General features: G+C 44.1%; 1 protein-coding gene across 4 annotated transcripts in view; it reads right to left on the bottom strand.

Annotated features, from left to right (window-relative positions):
- MYO1C (myosin IC) overlaps nt 1-15842 on the bottom strand; it is a 49605-nt gene that overhangs the window by 29304 nt on the left and 4459 nt on the right. The window contains exon 3 of one of the 4 annotated variants that reach the window (XM_079324967.1): nt 14988-15139. The exons of the other annotated variants lie outside the window; for them this stretch is intronic. The gene's annotated coding sequence lies outside the window, so the exon portion shown is untranslated. The remainder of the gene's footprint in view (nt 1-14987; nt 15140-15842) is intronic. 4 annotated transcript variants of the gene reach the window in all.

Below are 15842 nucleotides of genomic sequence, written 5' to 3'. Positions count from 1 at the left end.
CTGCAGCCAAACTACTGCTGGTGAGGAAAACACTCCTGCATGTGGTTTAGCCTAAATTAGGAGGGGAAAAGAAAAAAAAAAAAAAAAAAAAAAAAGAAGTTGGAAAGCAGAGATAATTTTACTTTGTAAGATCTTGATCCTGGATTATGAAGGTGATAAAACCAGACTCTTCCTTTCCAGCAGCAGAGCCCAGCCCTTGTCTGTGATTTCTGCTGAGGATGGCTGGCAAGGGCTGGCTCACTCCAACAGGCAACTACAGGCCAAGGGATGAATCAAGTTTTCCAGGCCTCACCAGTTAGAAGTGACTCATTTAAACCCTGGATTAGAGCACTGGGATTGCTCTGCTGGTTGCAGATAAGCAGCTGATTCCCTGCATACAATTTCACATTCAAAGCAAGGGGACTGGAAACCTTTCCTGTCAGCCCTGCTCTGCTACACCCAGGCTGTGGCTCTGCTGGAAAAATAAAAGTTTGGCCCCGTGAAAACACCACCAGATTCCACTGCAAAATATAAATCTGGAGGTGTGAGATGCTGCCTTGGGTTGATGCTGCTCAAAAATCAACGTGGATCACACCTGTGTTATTCCAAAAGGTGTCAAGTTCATCTCACAGTGAGTGAGTTCTTTCTGGATTTTTATAAAATTTGTTATTTCTGCCTTGCAAAAGAACTACAGAATAAGATACATTCCATAATTAGAAATCACTTGGCAAAAATACCATGGGAAAGAAACCACCCTAAACAGGCCAGGAATTTGAGAGCCCTTCCTCTCACAGGTCAGAGGAACATCTTAATCAAAAAATAGAAATGTCTTTAACCTGTCACATTGTCCTGCTGTCCAGATCATCCTGATCTAAAACTGATTAAAATGCCTCACATTCCTAAAACACCCTATAGCAGAAACTGAAGGTTCTGAGGGACATTTGTCCCACTGCTCAGGAAAAACATCCAACAGAGGATGAACATCTGACTGCAGGATAAGGATAAATCAACACCCTGCCAAAGAGCCAATGCTAAATATTGTAACAGGCTTGATAAAAAGGCAAAACCTCCTCCCTATATTATTAATTCTGCTAAGAATTGCCTCTTTTAATCCAGTTTTTGGATTAAAGCATCTTCTCTTTCCCTCTCATGAGTGCTCCAAACAAGAATTGAGGAACAGAGGTTTGAGCACAGGACACTGTCCCTGGAGACAGAACATTCCTGCTCAGTTATGAGACTGCACACCTAGAAAGGTTAAACCAAAAGCTCATTATACTCACTCAAAAGGTGCCTCAGGATGATGAAAGCTCCTTCATTTTACTGCAAACTTCATGACATCACAAAGCTGACTGAATTCCCCCATTCTGTGTGAAGGTGTTTGCAGGGTTACAGACAAAATCTTAAAAATATTGAGGTGTGGCCAAAAGGCTTCAAAAACCAGAACACAAAGAATATTTAGATCATTATTTTGGATTCTAATTTATGCTTTGTAATGCCTAAAACTGTCAATACTGGTTCTGTTTGTTCCAAGAAAGTTTCATCAGTGAGAACACCAAACTTCTTTTCTTCCCAGCTCAGTCTTTCACAAATAAATACGAAAAAAAAAGAATATAACAAAAAAATGGAGATGCACACGTGTCCTTGGATTCCTGCACTTTCTCTGCCAGTGCTGCTCCCTGTTTTGATGCTCCTGGTGATGGATTAAAAAGCACATATGATGGGTTTGTATTTAGTTATGGCTCCTGCACACACACAATAATTCTGGGTCTATGACGTGAGCAAAAACAGAAACTGGGTTAACCTAACAAATTAAGATAAATTTTCCTTGTTGTTGCTTTCTGCTGGAGCAGTGAAACAGAAATGGCTGGCTGGCTTTGACAGTGGCCAGCAGAACAAAGTCCCACTTTATAATTACCAGATGCCCTTAAAGTGATGCCAGTTTGTCTCATGCCCGTGGCTGCTCCTGCTCACGGCCCTGTCAGGGTTTCCCTGATTTTCCAAACACACTCAGATCCCAACAGCAGTTGCTGCCCTGACTGCAGCAGCAGGGTTGAAATGCAGCAGTTAATTCCTGTGATTGCTCTGACACCATGGCTGGGGCAGGAGGGGGTTTGGAGGGAGCTGGGAACACAAACAGCCTGACTCAGTTCAGCTGATGTGCATTCCTCCCCACTGACTTTCCAAACAGTCACTCCCAGTGGCAGGACCTACATCTTCCTTTTAAGGGGAAAAAATGTTTTCACAGGAAAAATTAAATGTTCAAAGCCTGTGCATATCTCCGTGCTGCCAGTGACGAGTCTCGCCTTTAAAAACACATTCTAAAAAACTTCTCCTTCCTTAATTTAAAGTTGTTCCTCTTTTTTAACCCAGCCATTGACTGTCTGCCCATCCCTAGCACTCTCAGGTGAAATATCCTAGCACACTTTTCACACAATCCAGCACTGAACAGAGCTGGTTTTCAAAAGGAAGGACTAAATTTGAGTGAGGAAAACACGATGAAAAATGTACAGGCTGCAGACAAAACTTCACAGCTCTCACTGCTGACTGACAGTTCCTACTCCTTCACATTGCTTTTCCTGCATCTCTGAAAAGAGCTTCAGTGGTAGAAAGGGCTGAAGGCTGGAAAGCAGATGACAACAAAAACTTTGTGTTCCATCCACACGAGATAAGGAAAGAGTGAGCACTGGTGCTCTGCCTGCAAGTTAGATGAAGGAAACAGGATTTCCCTCTGCTACTCCCTGAGCAAGATCCCAAGGAAATGTTTCTAATAATAGGAAATGACTATATAAGGCCAGATCAGCACTAAACTGTTTGCAGTCTGGAGGAGAAGGATGGACAGGAATCCTGAGGAGGTTTGGGGCTGCTCACACACCCAGGGCTCCCCTCCACAGAGGGACAGAGTTTAACTGTGACTCCTCTTCTGAGCAGGGTCCTGTCCTACAGACAAAAACAGCACCTCAATGGGCAAATTAGAGCTGCTCTGTCCTTCTGTGATGCCCTTGCTTTTCTCTGTGGCAGGAAAAAGATAGAATAGACTTTCAAATCTACAAAATAACACTTGTAAAGCAAAGCTGAGCATGTCTGTAATTGGGAAAGGGCAGGGAAAAAAAAACACAACCATGTCCTAAAGCACAACATGGGCAGGCTGAGAGTTCCCCTTCCTGCCCTTCCTGGGCTGCAGACCCACAGAACACAAATGGTTTATGAACTGGACACTTCTCTTACTCACCTTGGTTTAAACAGCAAAGCCATTGGGCACCATTTAAGATCATTTTCACAGCAATAATTTTACACAAAATTGCAGGAATTAATGTCTCCTAGGCCAAGGGTTTGAGCAGCTACAGGCACCAGAGGCATTGCTGGTGAGCTGCAGCTCCAGCCCACACCTTCCACCATCCCCTCAGCAGACACCAAACCTGCCAGCCCAGGTAAAGGATGGATTTTCCTCCTTTTTATACAAATAGAAGGGAGTTCCTACAACTCTGCTCACAGAGGCCTCATCTGGGTGAAGTGACAGAACTGGAAGGTTTCCCTGTGATTCCCATCCAGGGGAATCTTTCCATCCCTGCTTTGCCTTTGGATAAAGGCAGGAGCTCCCAGTGCAGGGCAGTTTGCTGAGCAAACACAGCCCCAGAATGCCAGGAAATGAGCACAATATAAATTGCTTGACAGATTTATCACCCAGAGTTTTGGTGTTTTGTTGTTTTGTTTTTTTTTTTTTCCTCTCTGACAGCAAGAGATGTTTGTGACAGAATGTACAAACAATTCTGTATCTGTAGCCCTGCCACATCCTATGTCTTTTCTCTGCAGAATGACACAGCTTCCAGGGGAGGACAGGGCCAAATCCCAGCCAATATTTTCCTGTCAGGTGAGACCTCCTTGAGCTGCAGGGCTCAGTTTGCCACAACAAATTAAAAAAAAAAACTCTTAAGAAAAAAGCTCTAACCAAAAAAAAAAACCAACCAAAAAAAAAACCAACCCAGGCAACCCCTGTGAGAGCCATTAATGAGAGATTAGATTTTGACAACAAATCTCTCTCTACATCACAGCATCAGGACTTCCCAGACCCCATGGCTGAGATTCCCAGTTATTCCCAATCCCCTGCACTGTTCCAAGGATTCCTCCAGTGTCACCAGGATCTCAGCAGCTGCTGACAGCACCTGGCCAGAGAGGGTGTGAGCCCAAAGCCTTGCAGGGCATGCAGCAGCTCTGTGCCAAGAGGATGTTTCATGCTGGGCTTTATTGATTTCTGAGGATTTTTAGACTGACCTTTAATTTTTGTCCTGTTAAATACTTCACATCCTTGGCTGCACAGCAATGGGGAAAAGGAGTGCAGGCAACAGGGAGGTTTTTTCAGAGCTGGGAAACACAAGTGGTTGTGACTCAGAGAGAAACAGCTACAGAAAAGTTCTTATTTTAAATGCTCTTATGCCTCTTTTCCCATGTAATACTTGCTCCATAACAATTATAAAGCAATTCAGCAGGATGGTATGGCTTGTGGTCAGTGGTATCTGAAAGTTAAATGTGGATAAAAACATTTTTGGGAAGGAGCTCCCTGTGGATTTGAGTCAGTACAAAGGCTCAGCTGTAAGGCTGGACCCTTACACTGCTGTATGCCCTGTTTATTTTTATACCAGCTCCAAGGATGCAGGCACTGAGTTGTTTGCTCAAAGTCAAGCCCAGGAGAAATAAGATATTTGTGTTGGCTCTAAAAAGTGAGAAGAGTCACAGGTATGAGACTGGGAGTTCATCCACCCCTAGTAATGTTGTATTGACAGGATCCCAAACTTCCCCTGTGTCCCCAAAGATTGCAAAATTCTTCTCTAAATACAGGAATTGTCTGTTTAGAACTGCCAGACGAAAACAGAAAGTTTAAGTTGCTTTATTTTCTTTAGTAGGTTAAATCTGAAACCTCAGGAAGGCTACCTGAAAGAAATCCTTCTTAACTGTGCCAACATACAGAAATCCAAATACCAAATTTATCTTCTATATCAGACTGCTTTATAGGAAACAACTGAACCTCCCTGACCTCTCCTGTCCTTTTCTCTTTTAATTGACAACTTTCACCAATGCAGCTTTACATTAAAACAAACCACACCCAAAATCAGATCACTGGTACTGTGAGAAACAGTTTAAAAAGGAAATACCTCCCTCCAAAAAGCCAAATGAAACTGTTTCTTTTAAGGCAGCATGGAGTTTTTCTTTTTCATAAAGCTTGAATAAAGCTATTGTGGAATTCCTAATTTGTTTTCAAAGCCATGAACTTTTCTGTTATGTGGAGACTGGAGTACAGGTAATATCTAGATTTTTATGAGTATATTCAAGCTTCCAAAGTTCAGAAGAATAAAGGTCAAATGACTAAAAATTTCCTGAAAAGCAGAGTGGAGAGGCTCACATATGGAACATATTTGCTTAAATTTGGATTTTTTAATAAAATAGTTTGTACATGAGGGATGCCCCAATAAATAACTAACCCTACTTCTCTCTACTGTAACTGGAACAGCAAAATCCCTTTGTAAGGACAGTTTATAGTAGGATAAAGATGTTTATATCAGGGTAATATCTGGGATCTCAGTATCATTTGTACCCAAAATATGGGGATATGTTGCTATGAACAACATTTTGCATTGGTACAATTGCAATAGTACAAAGTTGTACATTTTGCAATGTACAATTGCCACAGGTTTGTCCCATGGCATATCCACAGGAAAAAAAGCCAAATCAGCAACTGCAAGTGTTGGGTGACACCTGGGAGTAACAAATTCTTATTTTCCTTCTGGGTGTGACCCTCTTTTAAAGCAAACCCAGCAATTCTGCACCAAACTCCAAATCCCCAAGTGAAGTTCTGTGAGTATTTTGGATGTTTTGGACATTCCAACAAGTGGAGCAGTTTTTAATTTGATGATTTATAAGTTAAGAGTTTACAGATATGATTTTGTACTTCCACCACTTCTTTTTTTTTTTTTTTTTTTTTGTCCTTTCTGTTCCAAACTGACTCTGTTGGCCTAAGGCAGGCAGTTATTTTGGGGCAGTGAAAAGTTATTTATAAGTTCTAATAAAACTATTAGTGACACACAAGACTGAACTTCTTTCAAGCCCTTCTTTGTAAAGGAACAAAGAGCACTTTACACTGATTGCAATGGCACAAGCCCCCTAAGAAAAGTTTAAGGAAAGAGTTCCAACAACTAGATCATGAACCCAAAATAAGAGCAGTGGCTGAGCTGCAGGAATTGCAGATTGTGCTCAAAGGAAGGGCCTGAGCAGTTTGCAAAGCAGACAGAGAGGGGCAGGCAGTGAGCCAGGCTGGGTCTGGCACTGGGCTCAGCAGATGATATTGCAGCTGATGTCTGAGCTGCTTCCCTTTTCCCTTTCCCCTGCCTGCCCTGCCCTGCTGCAAACCAGGGCAAAAGCCACCAGATGAAGGGGATGGTGTGAGGTCATCTCTGACTGCCCCAAGGAGCCTGTGCTGAACAGGCTGGGGAATCTTTTCTGTCCCAAAATAGATTTAGCATCACTTAATATCCACAGGGAATGATGAGCTCCCATTAGTGTTCCTGGAAAATAGAGCCATCATTTCATTAGGATATCCCACATCAGCTGCATCAGCTTGCACTCAAACCACTCAGAATATTCCTACTGGATCCTACTGGATCAAACCACCTTAAATCAAGATTTTGTTTTTTTAAACATAAAAGAAGCAGTGATGACATTAATGTTAAAAAACAAATAAATTATTGGCCTGCAATTTGGATTGTAAGGATTGTAAGCAGTTTCAACTCCTTCCTAAGGAGAACTACACAGCACTGCTCTCTGCATTTTCAAAACTTCCTACATTATCAGAGGCATCAGTTTAATCAGAAACAGAGACACTAAAGAACAATGAAGGAGTCCATCCCTTTGTGGTTTTCAGGAATGGATGTTGCACATCTGGATAAACAGGGTCTATGCAGAGAATGGAAACATTCATTAGGTCCAAACCCTTTTTCTTTCTCTGTCTGATTTACTCCTAATCCTGCATTTGATGGTTGCAAAACTGCACAAACCCTGCTGAGGCTGACACAACAGGCCCAGGAATCTTCCTCACAACCCTTTACACCTCCTTTGTACACAAAACCCTCTTCTGGGCTGGGAGCTCTGGAAGGGGAGATCCTGGAGGAACTGACACTTGTGACATTAACAGAAATGCCAAATGTCCCACAGCATCTTGTTCTCCATTAGGAGATGAGGACTGGCAGAGTCAGAGACAGGAAAGGGATGCATTCCTGTTTGTTTTCATACCAGCTCCAAGGATGCAGGCACTGAGTTGTTTGCTCAAAGTCAAGCCCAGGAGAAATGAGATATTTGTGTTGGCTCTAAAAAGTGAGAAGAGTCACAGGTATGAGACTGGGAGTGTGAAAGCAGAGTTCATCATCCTGCTAGAAGGGCATGGATTTGGGGATCTCATGGAATCTGTTTGGGGAAACCCCACAGTCCATGGCAGCCAGGAACTGTCTGAAGGCCCATCCACTGGGAAGGAAACACCTTTTTCCCTCTGATTTGACAGGCACAGATCCTGTAGCTCCTCCTGGACAGATCAAGGACCATGAGGGAATGTGAGCTCAAACCTGACAGAAAGATCCAAGAGTCTCCAGAACAGCTATTGCACACAGAAAACTCAGCATTTGTTACCAAACCCCATCATGTAAGAAATCCACACAAACCACAGGCACCAGCTTAGCTTACATTTTCTCTTTTAGCAACTCTCAAAAGCCAGGGCAGCAGCATCTGCTGGTACAGCAACAACAGGAGCTCAGCCTTCATCACTCCAACAATGAGAGGAGTAAAAAGCTGAGAGCTGATACAACACACAGGGCAAGCCCTGAATTAACCCTGCCTTGCCAAGGTCAGTGCTCTGCCCTTAGCTTCAGCAGTGCTGGAGTGCACCTGGGGCAGGAAAAAAGGTTAAGCTCTTTTGTGTCACCTAAAGGAAAGCATCAATATTTGAGGGTTTGTTTCAGGAGCTGTTGTTTGCACGGCTGAAGTAGAAAAAGAGAGACACAGGGAAGTTCATCACTGTAAATTATTGATCTGTTGCTTTCTAGACACTGAAACTGGTAATTAAACAAGTGGTAAAAAGATACTTCATCAATTATAGAGGTGCCACTTTAAATTACACTTGCTCCAGGATGAATAAAACACTGAGGTTAAATGCTTTGGGTACTTCATGCCTGCTCCTTGTTCAAAATCCTCACTGCAACCACAATTCTAATTCTCATATCCTGCTGCTCCAGAGCTGTGTGCTCTGTATCAAGCTTCACAAAGGGAAATGAGAGCTTTTGTTTCACAAGTCTCATTTCACACAATGTGCAGGAAGCACAGTCCCATGGTCAGGAGAGAGCATTTGGAGCAGAGAGCATTGGGATCCCCTTCTGCTCAGCTGGGCTGGTTAAATGTCAATACATGGCCACAAGTCAAAGCCCTGTGGTAACAGCCGTCCCTCAAGGATCAGACCAAAAATATAAAGAGTTTTGTCTGCTAGCAGCCACTTGTGCACTGTGTGAAGCACTGGGCAGACATTTGACACTGACTTTATGGTTTTCAAAAGCTACAGACACGTACACACCCTCCCCAACCTGAAATAACACCAGCAAGCTGCTTCTGAAGCAATATAGTGATGACATCAAAGATGCCCTTTTAAGCAGAAATCATGTCACAACCATGATGATGACTCAAATTTGACTTATGATAAATTTTTATATGAGGGTGCACACCTTACTGCATCACGCTTAAGGTTATCTCATCCCATATGTTAAATATGGAATTGTAAAAGTACCCTTGTTTCAATACTGATTTTGAAACAGAAACAGCAATCAAAGAACAGCTTGGCCACCTTGCACAGGTTCTCTAGAACCATTATTACATCTCAAATAGATTCCACCCTGGGAAAGCTTTTAGTGGAGGCTGAGTTCATCAATTGATTGAGATAGGCCAGGAATATGAATATTCCAGGTTCAAGGCTGTAAATGCAGCAGAAGCAGCTGCCTTAAAGGCAACATGCAAAACAACCCTGACAGGTGGAAACAGCTGGCATCCCTCATGGGGCTGGGGGGCAGCAGCAGGGAAATGGAGCCAGAACAATCCTGGAAGTCTGAGAGTTCATCATGGAGCAGGAGTGAAGCAGGAGCTCAGAGAGGAACGAGAAGCTGAGCTGCAGAACCATCAGAACATGCTGTGGAAGCTGGGGATGATGGAAAGCTGCCAGCTTGCAGCTGATGGGAGCAGTCCCGGTGGGAGAAGGAGGCTGGACTGCAGGGATTTTGTGGAGGAAAGAACAGCAGTGCTTGGTAGAGGGACAGGAGAATCAAAGGCTGAGCTGACTCTTGTGCTGCTCCCCAGATAATGAGGCTGAAGCACAAGGAGAGCCAGCTCTGCCATGGCCAGGTGCCAAGGGCTTGGTGGAGTGTTCCTTGCCTGTTCTGAGCAGAGTTACACAAGGTGAGGCTTTATTCATAAGCGCCTGATGGATCCTGTGTGTGCAGCAGCTCCTGCCAGCAGGGCAGCGTTTGTGGGAAATGTTAGCAAGAGTGTCTAAGAGAGATAAAGCCTTTGAGCTGCAGACGAAGCTGCCAGCCCTCATTTCCAGCTTGTCAGAGCAAGTCCTCCTTGAAGTCAGCAGGCTGGAATGAGGAGAATCTGCCGCTGTGCGTGGATGAAGGGCTGGGGCAGCCAGCGGCGTTACCTCCCTCCATCCACGGATTCAACTCCGCCTTTGGAGCCCTTTTGCTCCTGTCCTGCTCCTGTCCTGCTCCTGTCCTGCTCCTGTCCTGCTCCTGTCCTGCTCCCACCGGCCCCTACAGCGGGAGGGGAAGCACTAACAGGAATGGAGTGGCAGAGTCCCTCGCATTCTCAGAATTCCTGGGTGTGTGACAGGCAGCACACACTTGTCTGGTGAGCTGACAAACTCCTCAACAGCTGACAGTCCCGGCAGGAGCTGCAGGGCTAAACCCCCTATTTAAATTCGGAATAAACTAGCCCAAAATTCACTTTTCCAAGTGCTAACCCACTCCAGCTCACCTGTTGGTTGTGAAACCTCTTCACACACAGTGTGACAAAGAGCAATGCTCTAAAACATTTTAATCTAGCTGCCCACTACAGCATAGAGAATTCCAGAGCAAACCACTCTTGGTTGTTTTCTACCCTCACAATGAGGCTACAGTGCACTGAATCACACACAGCATCAATTCCATCTAGAAATAGCCTCTGGAGGCCTCTGTTGCAGGATGCCATTCTTAAATTCTGTTTCCTTGTGTGCCACTGCTGGTGGTGACAGAACAAATTGCAGGAACCTGCCCGTCTGCCCGGAGTGGGCACAGAGCCAGGTCCGACCTCTCGCACGGAAGGTTTTGGCAGCAGAATTAATTCCTTCTCCCTTACCCTTTCTGTGTCACTCACATCATGCTCAGACACCACAACACGGTAAAACTTGTCCTACAACCCACCACAAATGCCTTGTTAGAGTCCCACAGGGCTCAAAGGTTCCTTGGATCCTTACACCTGGTGAAAAGCAGGGCAAGAGTGGGAATCCCTGGGAATGCCCTGGGTAAGGTGTTCCCCATCCTGACCCTCAGGGCCAAACTCCATCCATGGAAAACAATGCTGTGAGAAGGGGAAGAGAGCAGAATATTGCAGTGCCCAGCTGGAGCCCTGTGCCCTGGGCTCTGATCCCCATTTTGGATCCCAGCCACTCCAAGGATGCTTTGGCAAGAGCAGAACAGACACCAGCTTTTCCTGGATCGTGTCCAAGCGTGTGCAGCCTGGCAGGATTTATCAGTGCCTCTCTCTTGCTGATGTGAGAGCACATTAAAGGGCACAGCAGGGCAGGTGCTCCTGCACTGCTCAGGAGCTGGGGAATCTCATTGTGAGCAGTGGACTGGAGTTGGCCTGTTCTGTTTGTAAACCTTGATAAAGCCAACATTTAGAAAACAACTGATTACCATTTATGTTGCAAACAGCTGGCCTAGCTCCACATCCACATGCTGGGAGGTTTTAGTGCCAATCAGCCCACACATCAGAGCACAAAAGTCCCCCAGTGTGACTGCAGAACCTTCTAGCAAACAAACTTCTCACTAGCACTGACTTCAAGGATCAAAACACAGCAGTGCAAGAATAGAACAGCCACACAAGCCACCATTCCCACATCATTAGATTACAGACCCTTGTCCAAGGTGAAAAGGGCACAGAAAGTGTCCTCTGAGGTGCCAGAGGGCAGTCCCAGGCTGCTGTCAGCTGTCACACATCCTCTGTCCCAGCTGTGCCTGTCCTGGCCCTCTCCCCCTCTGCACTGGGGGCTCCATTCAGCTCTGACCAGACAGTTCAGGGAGCTAAACAAATATAAACAAATATAAAATGCTGTTTTCTTCATCACTGCCCTCCCAACTTTGTTTCAAAGGGTTAATCAAAGGGTCAGATGGATGCAAGTACAAGGTGAGGCAGAGAGTGGAAAACTGAAGTGAAACTAAGTTAAATTGGTTTAGTTTAAAGGTGGAACAAAATGATCATTAAGATCCCTTCCAACCCAGACCATTCTGTGATTCCAAACACAACTGATATCAGGAGAAACTTATCTTAGACACTGGGGGAAATACAAAAGAAAGGCATTTTGTGGGTGAAGTCCTGGAGAAGTGATGCAAGGACAAGCCCAGGAATGCCACCAGGGCTGCAGGGCTCCAGGAGCAGGAAGCAGCATCATAAACCACCCAACCTGACACGTGGGGACCCAACCCAGCACTGCTCTGCTGCCCCCAAAATTGCAAAACCTGACACTTCTTGGCCTTAGAAATGAGGGCTGATGCTGGTGGGTTTTGGTTGCCAGCACACAGGAGAGGAGCAGCTCACACACACACTCATCACTGAGTCATTTATTGACCCAAATGAACCTCCCCATCCCCTATCAATCCAGAAATGTCAATCCAGCCCACACTCAACACTGATTGATTTTCCGCTCTAACGAGCACTGTGTCACATTTGTGTTAACTACTCATCAGTTCAGATAAGTGGTTTGCAATTAAGATAATTTGAGACCAGTGGAAGTGTGGCCTGAAAAGCACTTTCAGGAGCTCAGCACAGAGAAATTCAGTGCTCAGAAGAGGCAGCCAGGTACCAAGCTGATAACTTTTAGACCTTTACACCAGAATTTACCTTTCCAAAGGTAAATTCTTTTTCAGCCTCCACTCTTCCTTCTGGGTTTTCAGCCTCTGTTTTTCTCTCAGATCCCATCCCTTCAACCAGCACAGAATATTCAAACCCCCTGAAGGTTATGAAATTTAAAAAATTCCCTTTCCAAACAACCACCTTTCACCTTGATATGTCCACCCACACTTTTTCTATACCCCAGCTGACCAGAAATAACCCATGCCCATTCTGACACCTTGGGTTTATGCCCAAGGAAACCTGGGGACTCTCTCAGTAATTCCAGTCCTGCTGGGATTATCACTGCACTGCACAGTTGTTTTAATGGAAGCATAAAAGTAAAACATGAGCATTTTTGGGATGGCAAAAGTTGATGCTCTAAGCTTTGCTGATGGCTCCATAAACTGCTGTTCCTATCCCACCAGATTTCTGGACAGCAACTTTTTGTGACAACCTGATTCTTCCTTGGAAGGCAGTAACTGGCTCATACAAAGATTTCTTCCCAGCTGTGCACACTCACCCTGCAGCAGCACTGATTTCCTTCCTCTCAGGTGACAGCACAATCCTTTCACAGGTGCTCTCTGTTCTGATGGCATGCAAGCAGCATTCCAGCAGAGGCACTCAGTGACAAACAGCCAACTCCACTGAAGCCTCCAGAAAAAAGCCACCATCCCCAGGAGTGCAGCTTGTGAGCTGCATGGCCCTGAGCCTGGACATTGCTCACATTCCCATCCTACACTTGGTGGAATTTTCCCCCCAGTGCAGGAGCTCTGGACACCAGCAGCTGCCAGTTGAACACATTCAGGTTACAGCTGGAACTCCCCTGTCCCCACCTAGATCCGGAAACTTCAGAGCAGACACTTGGCAAGAGCCCAGGTTTCAGTTTGAGTAGAGAGGGACAGATCAAACAGCCTCCTGCACAAGGTTGGTTTGTTTTTTTTGTTTTTTTTTTTTGTGCACAGAAACACTACATCTCTTGCAACATTTCCTCTTCAAATAGAGACCTCATGACCAGGCTGCCAGAGCAGCAGGGAAGTCCTCACTCCCTCCCAGCACTCACTACCTGCCAGGCTGCCAGCACCAGCCATGCCTTGCTACTCTCTCCAGGAAGTGCAGCTCATCTTTTTTATTTTTTTATTTTTACTCTCTTTTCTGCTACTTCCTTGTATCAAGGCACAAATACCTCGAAATCAGATTAGTTTATATTTAAGTAAAATAATGTCAGAAAGCTTTACCCTAATATGTAAAAGGCTCACAACCATCAGCCCTTGTATTCTTTAATTTTATCAGGCAAAGAGAAAAGACACTGTGCTTCCTCATTATGTTGTTTCTCTTAAAAGTTCTAAGGGACTTTAACACACCTGGTTTGGAAATATTTCTTGAATGTACATAAATTATCCCAAATTCCTCCCAGCTTTCTCAAATCCCTGCAAAAGCAGTCATGAGAGTGCTGTTTCTTCTGAGGAGACACCTCTCTGGTGATCTTAAAGAACAATACTTTAAGATATTTAACTGACAGCACTACAGCTCACCTGCACTACTTTTACAATAAAGATTTAATTTACAGAGCTGCTTTCTGCTGGAAACCAAACTTTTAATTGCTGAAACTAAGCTCTAACTGAAGCAATACAAGAGCCAAGACAATGGGCATTTGTCCCCAAGTTATTCCATGAAGCTGAGCTTTAATTTTCTTTTCTTTAATTTAACAATCTCTGAGTCCCCTTTTTTGGGAGGATGTGGAGGCCAACAGAGCAAAATGAGATTGATCAGATCTCTGATATGGGCTTATTTTGGCCTCACCACCTTTTCTGCCTGCCACACACCTTGATCTCTATCAAACTTTTCCAACCTCCACTTTTTGGCCTCAACTTTCCTTGCTGACCTCCCACACCAATTTAGCCTCTCACTCCTTTTCAGTTCCTGCTTCTCTTACTTGTCTCCCACCCTTTCTCAGCCTCCACTCTTCCTTCTGGGCTTTCAGCCTCTGGTTTTCTCTCAGATTCTATCCCTTCAGCCTGAAGGTTATGAATTTTTAAAATTCCCTTTCCAAACAACCACCTTTTACCTTGATATATCCACCCACACTTTTTCTATACCCCAGCTGACCAGAAATAACCCATGCCCATTCTGACACCTTGGGTTTATGCCCAAGGAAACCTGGGGACTCTCTCAGTAATTCCAGTCCTGCTGGGATTATCACTGCACTGCACAGTTGTTTTAAGGGAAGTATAAAAGTAAAACATGAGAATTTTTGGGATGGCAAAAGTTGATGCTCTAAGCTTTACTGATGGCTCCATAAACTGCTGTTCCTATCCCACCAGATTTCTGGACAGAAGATCAGCAAAATTAAATATAATCTGTGTTTCCACAGAGTGCTATGGTCAGGCATACACAAAAACTCACTCTGTACTTTCTGCAGAACTTGCTTTTGATCCCTTCTCCCACTTTTAAGAGCAAACAAATCCATGCAGAAATAAAATGAGGATTTTGCAAATCACATATTTTGTACTCTCCTTCATTTTCACATGAGACTAAGCTTTCCTTTCTAATTTCCAACAAAATTGTGTCCAAAAAGTTTGGGATTTGGGAAAAAAAAAACCAAAAATAAACTTTTTGAATACACTATTTAAAATTAAGCACTCTGTTTATTTGAGAAATGTGATGGGTGCTCATGGATGTTTATTCAGAACCCCAAAACCAAGCAGGGACACAAACCCTGGCTGTTGTTAAAACCTTTACAGTGTATTGGATGGGGAGGGAAGTTTCCTGTAATATCTGAGAGGACCCCATGCTAACACAGAACAGCAAATAATGAATCAGGAAGAGGCAGAAAAACTCACAACTGAATTCCAGTGCTCACTCAAGCAAAAGAAACATCTGTTTTGCTGTCTGAGTTCCAATTCTGTCAGAGAGAGAATTCCTGGCTTCCTGGTGCAAAGGTGTGGCACTCCCTCCCAAGAAGCACAAGAGGTTCAAACAGACTCCAAAAGTCCTAAGAGCAGAAGACAACCTGTTATTTCAAACAACAAGATGTGTGGACACAGAACAAGGGTTCCTTGAGAGTTATCTAATTTGGAAGGTTCAATAAAACTCTAGAAAAGCCCAGCTCTAATTTGTGCAATAATCTTCCCTCCCTCCAAACCTCACCAGTTTTTACTGCAGATCAAAAACTGAGCTCCAGTAATGCACCATTTGTAATGCAGTGCTGGGTGGTGTTGAAAATATGCACCAGGTTTTGTTTTCTCAAAATGCTGGTTGTAGTGTGCAGCCTTGTAAAGCACAGAACTGCATATTTTAGTTATTAAACCTCACAAACAAGTCTGGCTGTTGAAAGTCATTTCCCTGAGTAAACAATGACTCAGTGTGGGCTGTATAATGTACAAGTTATTAGTTACTGTTAGTGAGTTTAAAAAAACCCAACTCTATACAAAGACCTGCTTCAGAATGGAAAATAGTTTCCCTCCTACTTCTATAGTCCCAGTTATATTGTTTCAGTGGAATTTAATTTTCTAAAAAGCTAAACAGATCACTATCTCTTCATTATATAATTGGACATTGACTTAACTGGACCCTTCAGCCATGAACAATATGTGCAGTGTGAAAGCTGAGTTTACCCTTTTTTCTGTTCTCAGTTTGTCATTATAATGCTGAAGCTGATTCTTTCCTGGATAGGAATATCCCATCTAGACCAGGCA

Source organism: Erithacus rubecula, assembly GCF_903797595.1.
Source record: "Erithacus rubecula genome assembly, chromosome: 22".
NCBI lineage: Eukaryota > Metazoa > Chordata > Aves > Passeriformes > Muscicapidae > Erithacus > Erithacus rubecula.
The sequence above is the reverse complement of the archived record's forward strand: the minus strand, read 5'-3'. Positions and strand labels throughout refer to the sequence as shown.